Here is a 6,063-nt window from a genome sequence, read left to right as displayed (position 1 = left end):
TTCTAAGATTTTAGAAACAAAGGGAAGATATAGGTCAGTAATTAGATAAAATATCTGGGTCAAGGGTCGCTTTTTTGAGAAGGGGTTTAATAACTGCTATTTTAAACGTATGGGGCACATATCCAGTTAATAAGGATAGATTAATTTGAGTCAATATAGAGCTTTTAATTAAAGGAAACACATCTTTAAATAGTTTAGTGGGGATAGGATCTAACTGACAGGTTGATGGCTTGGATGATGAAACTAATGATGTTAACTCTTGTGCTAAAAGATGAGTCAGTCCCAATATGAGGGAGGAGATGATATTTTTTTCCTCTGATTATTAAAGAGTAATAGGCAGCTCTAGCTTTGTGTAGGTTCTTTTTTGTAGGCTACAAAACCATCTTTCCAGGCTATATAAAATTCCTCTCGGTTATCGGAACGCCATTTTCTTTCTAATCTACGTAACGCCTTTTTAAGAGCGCGAGTATTGGAGTTGAACCATGGTGCTCGTCTCATCAATTCAATTCAATTCAATTCAATTCAATTCAATTTTATTTGAATAGCACCAAATCATAACATACATTATCTCAAGACACTGTACATAGATCACAGGAAAATCCCCCAGCAGTTTAGTTCTATAGCAGCATAACTAAGAGATGGTCCAGGTTTCCCTGAACCAGCTCTAACTATAAGCTTTATCAAAAAGGAAAGTTTTAAGTTTAACTTTAAATACAGAGAGAGTGTCCGCCTACCAAACTGTCATTGGAAGCTGGTTCCACAGGAGAGGAGCCTGGTAACTAAAGGCTCTGCCTCCCATTCTACTTTTACAGACTCTGGGAACCACAAGTAAACCTGTATTTTGTGACCTCAGTGGTCTATTAGGGTGATAGGGTAAGACTAGGTCTTTCAGGTATGAAGGGGCCTGACCATTAAGTGCTTTGTACGTGAGGAGGAGGATTTTAAATTTAATTCTAAACTGTACGGAGAGCCAGTGTAGAGAAGCTAACACTGGAGTTATGTGGTCTCTCTTTCTAGTTCCTGTCAGAACTTGTGCTGCAGCATTTTGAATTAAATCATCTGATTCACCTCTTTCTTTTTCAGAGGGGCAACGCAGTCTAATGTAGTACGCAGTGAGGCTGCTGTACTATCAACAAGGTTATCTATGAGGGCGGGAGTAAAATCACAAAAGGTACCTTCAGATGTACTGACATATGGCACCGAGTTAAATAAAGGTTGCACTGTCTCTTTGAATGTATTCATATTATTATCAGGGAGCTCTGAGGGAGCTAATGCTATGTGGTCCGCACCGACTACAGGGGACTGGCTAACTGATTTAGCTTCTATGGTGCAGAGCCGAGTTTCTACCTCACCTTGCCTCCACCCTAGCCAGTAAGCTAAACTTTTTACAAGTACTTTTATCGTGAAAGGAGGCAGAGGAGTAGCTAAACATGTGGCACATAACACAGGAGAGGAGAGGGAGAAGCCATCGCTGCTAAGCTAACTTGTTACGCTAGCAAGAAAGAAACACCGTACATGTTCTACATAAATGATAGAGTTTAAGCAAAAGTAGCGGGTGAAAGTATTAATCAGTTCAATAAAACGAGTGTTTGTTTAGTTAATTGATTGTTACAGTAGATAGAGAACAGTAGAGAGAGCAGGAGACACACAGTGTAACACCAGTGGAAGCCCCGTTTAACAAAAGTTAAAACAAATTTACATACTGCAAAACACTTTTACAAACTGCAAAACACTTTTACAAATCCTGAAACAAATTTACAAAAGCCACAGTCCTTACGGAAAGGGAATGTCCCAGTTGCTGTGAGTGACCCGGAAATGATATCGTGAGCGCTCAGTTGGAGACTTATGTGTGTTGTAAGAATGGTTACTTGTGACGAGTGAGGTTTTGTCATGAATGTATTATAAGAACTGGATAGAGCCCCGCCCCTTTGGCTCTGTTCATTCCTATGGAGTTGCTCACACAACAACAACACGCAATGCATTCTGGGGGTAAAGTAAAAATGCCGGTAGTTTGTTTGTTTCAAGTTTTGTTAATTTGTTTCTGTATTTGTAAATTTGTTTCATGTTTTGTAATACTGGTTTGCACTTCCAGGCCACCGCCATGCTCAAATACACATTTACAACAACCTCAGTTATTTGTGTTTTGGTAACAACCTGTGGCAGAATTTTTTTTATTATTAAACCTACAATCATTCCCATAAAATACATTTCAATTAATATTTTATTATTATTATTATTATTATTATTGTTATTATTATTATTATTATTATTATTATTACAAGGCCCTGAGATGGGTCAATGATTGGCAGAAACATTGATTTTTTTTTCCTCTTTGTTCATAAAAAATTTAAAATACAAGAATAGTTTGAACCAGAAAAAACATTTATTTTGCAAAGACGAACATTGAATGATAAACACTGAAATATGAACATTGAATATGAAACATGGGGCAGTTAGGTGTTTTGTTGGAGATGGGGATAGGGCAAAAGATAGAGATGGCTAGTAAGTGAGTGAGTGAGTGAGTAAGAGAGAGCTGCAGAGATTTCAGCTCAGGTGGAGCAGAGACTCCAAATGGACAGGCTGTGGACTTTGCATGTAAACTCCCCACATTTGCAGCAGGTGCTGCCAACTCTTATATTTACCAGTGCAAAAATGGCGCTGCCTCCTGTCCTTATATTTACTCATGAGAAAAGGACCTACAGCAGCAGCAGCACTCTGCAGATATGCAACCATTCCTGCAGCAGCTGATGAGCAGGGAAGGCGCCCTCTCCTCTTGATATGTGGGGGGTCACCAGCATCTCTTCCACGACAGGATAAAGGTGTTCAACCAGGTTGTGGAAAGGGCCAGTGGCCACTGATTTATTCTCCTTCTGTAGGAGTTGGTGCTGACTACCTAAGAAAAAATAAAACCCAACAACACTTAAAGAAAACAATATAAACAAAAAATATATCCAAGTATTCTTTCTCATGATACACATATTATTTATTTTATACCAAATAAATGCAAATTTGAAACAACCCTGATGCATAAAGCACCTACCTGATCGAAGTAGGTGCCTCCTTTGCATCTGTTGTAATATTTGATTACAATGGATTTTCTCTTCCTCTTTTCTACTCATCATTTTTATTATTCTAATGCAGAGTGTGGCCTTAAGAAAAAAGTCTTATTAAGTTGGACATAAAAGACACAAACACAGGTCACACATACACCATAATCGGACATCAATAGTGGCACACACTTATCATTTCAGGAGCAAGAAATGGGTGCAGAAAACAGTGAAACTTTGCTTTTCCAAAATTTAACTGAACATTTAAAACAAATTAAGTTATTGACTGTTCAGCAATAGGTGCTGTGCTTGAAAAGGAAGACAAAATTAATCTTCAAGCACTCCTGGGTAATTTGCCATCAAGCTATGCTACAATTGTCACTGCACTAGAACCAAAGATCTGACACAGTAGTTTGTTCAGCAAGCATTAATAAATAAAGAGCAAAAGTGAGTGCATGCTCATAATTATGAAAGTGCTGCATCTGGTGGTGCATCAGCCATGTCAACAAGTCTATGGCAGTGATGTGCGGTGAGGTTCATGACTGGGGAGGCACTCGTCAGATGTACATTATATTTCAAATTTTAATTGGAACATTAAGTTGTTTAAAAGCTTTTAATTATGCTTTAATCAATTTCATACTGTTCAACAATACGATAGCAAGAAAAAACAAAATAATATGTATTAATATAAGGTAAAATTTGATTTTTTAAATATTTAAATGTTGTTTTTTTTGGCTGATCTCTCTTTTTTTAATTAAAATAAAAATTACCCTACCTTTATAGTTATATATATATATATTGTAAGTCCATGCGCCTAATCCTTTTCCAATAATATCTCTTTGTTTTCTGTATGATTTCAACATTTCTATGGTCGAAATCGCTGAATTTATGCATTTCCAATGTGGCCAAGTACAGAGATATCCTGGAAGAAAACCTCTTCCAGAGTGCTCAGGACCTCAGACTGGGCCGAAGGTTCACCTTCCAACAAGACAATGACCCTAAGCACACAGCTAAAATAACGAAGGAGTGGCTTCGGAACAACTCTGTGCCCATTCTTGACTGACCCGACCAGAGCCCTGACCTAAACCAATTGAGCATCTCTGGAGAGACCTGAAAATGTCTGTCCACCAACGTTCACCATCCAACCTGACAGAACTGGAGAGGATCTGTAAGGAAGAATGGCAGAGGATCCCCAAATCCAGGTGTGAAAAACGTGTTGCGTCATTCCCAAGAAGACTCATGGCTGTACTAGCTCAAAATGGTGCTTCTACTCAATACTGAGCAAAGGGTCTGAATACTTATGACCACGTGATATTTCACTTTTTCTTTTTTAATAAATTTGCATAAATGAATACATTTGTTTTTTTTCTTTCAAGATGGGGTGCTGAGTGTACATTAATGAGAAATAAAATGAAATTTTTTGATTTTAGCAAATGGCTGCAGTGAAAAATTTAAAGGGGTCTGAATACTTTCTGTACCCACTGTGTGTATGTATATATGTATATATATACATACACACATACACATATATGTATGTACATACATCTATATATAAATATATATATCTATGTGTGTCTATATACATACATCTACACATGTATAATAAAAACAGAAGATATAATCTGCATACAAGGCAATTTTATGTTCCACATTGATATATATATATATATATACATATACACATATATAGATATATATACATATACACATATATATATATAGATATATATACACATACACATATATACAGGTGTTGGTCATATAATTAGAATATCATCAAAAAGTTGATTCATGTCAGTAATTCCATTCAAAAAGTGAAACTTGCATAATGTATACATTCATTCCACACAGACTGATATATCTCAAGTGTTTATTGCTTTTAATTTTGATGATTTAGCTGACAACTAATGAAAACCCCAAATTCAGTATCTCAGAAAATTAGAATATTGTGAAAAGGTTCAATATTGAAGACACCTGGTGCCTCACTCTAATCAGCAAATTAACTCAAAACACCTAAAAAGGCCTTTAAATGGTCTCTCAGTCTAGTTCTGTAGGCTACACAATCATGGGTGACTTGATAGACCATTGACAACTTGCACAAGGAGGGCAAGACACAAACGGTCATTGCAAAAGAGGCTGGCTGTTCACAGAGCTCTGTGTCCAAGCAAATTAATAGAGAGTTGAAGGGAAGGAAAAGATGTGGTAGAAAAAAGTGTACAAGCAATAGGGATAACCGCACCCTGGAGAGGATTGTGAAACAAAACACATACAAAAATGTGGCGGAGATTCACAAAGAGTGGACTGCAGCTGGAGTCAGTGCTTCAAGAACCACCACGCACAGACGTATGCAAGACATGGGTTTCAGCTGTTGCATTCCTTGTGTCAAACCACTCTTGAACAAGAGACAGCATCAGAAGCATCTCGCCTGGGATAAAGACAAAAAGGACTGGACTGCTGCTGAGGGATCCAAAGTAACGTTCTCTGATGAAAGTAAATTTAGCATTTCCTTTGGAAATCAAGGTCCCAGAGTCTGGAGGAAGAGAGGAGAGGCACATAATCCACCTTACTTGAAGTCCAGTGTAAAGTTTCCACAGTCAGTGATGCCAAAGTTACCAGTACCTGGTTTAAGGACCATGGTATCCCTGTTCTTCATTGGCTAGCAAACTCGCCTTTCCTTAACCCCATAGAAAATCTATGGGGTACTGTGAAGAGGAAGATGCGATACGCCAGACCCAACAATGCAGAAGAGCTGAAGGCCACTATCGGAGCAACCTGGGCTCTCATAACACCTGAGCAGTGCCACAGACTGATCGACTCCATGCCACGTGGCCTTGCTGCAGTAATTCAGGCAAAATGAGCCCCAACTAAGTGTTGAGTGCTGTACATGCTCATACTTCCCATGTTCATACTTTTCAGTTGACCAACATTTCTAAAAAACATATTTTTGTATTGGTCTTAAGTAATATTCTAATTTTCTGAGATACTGAATTTGGGGTTTTCATTAGTTGTCAGCTAA

General features: G+C 37.8%; 1 long non-coding RNA gene across 1 annotated transcript; it reads right to left on the bottom strand.

Annotated features, from left to right (window-relative positions):
• Positions 1-2,364: 2,364 nt before the first annotated feature.
• Positions 2,365-3,669, bottom strand: LOC122757983. The gene is made up of 2 exons (XR_006358110.1): positions 3,041-3,669; positions 2,365-2,893 (listed from the first exon to the last, which is right to left on the bottom strand). It is a non-coding gene; the product is annotated as an uncharacterized LOC122757983 (long non-coding RNA).
• Between the last annotated feature and the right edge of the window lie 2,394 nt (positions 3,670-6,063).

This window comes from Solea senegalensis, linkage group LG2 (assembly GCF_019176455.1).
Source record: "Solea senegalensis isolate Sse05_10M linkage group LG2, IFAPA_SoseM_1, whole genome shotgun sequence".
NCBI classification, from domain to species: Eukaryota; Metazoa; Chordata; class Actinopteri; order Pleuronectiformes; family Soleidae; genus Solea; species Solea senegalensis.
This window is presented reverse-complemented; position numbering and strand designations above follow the sequence as displayed.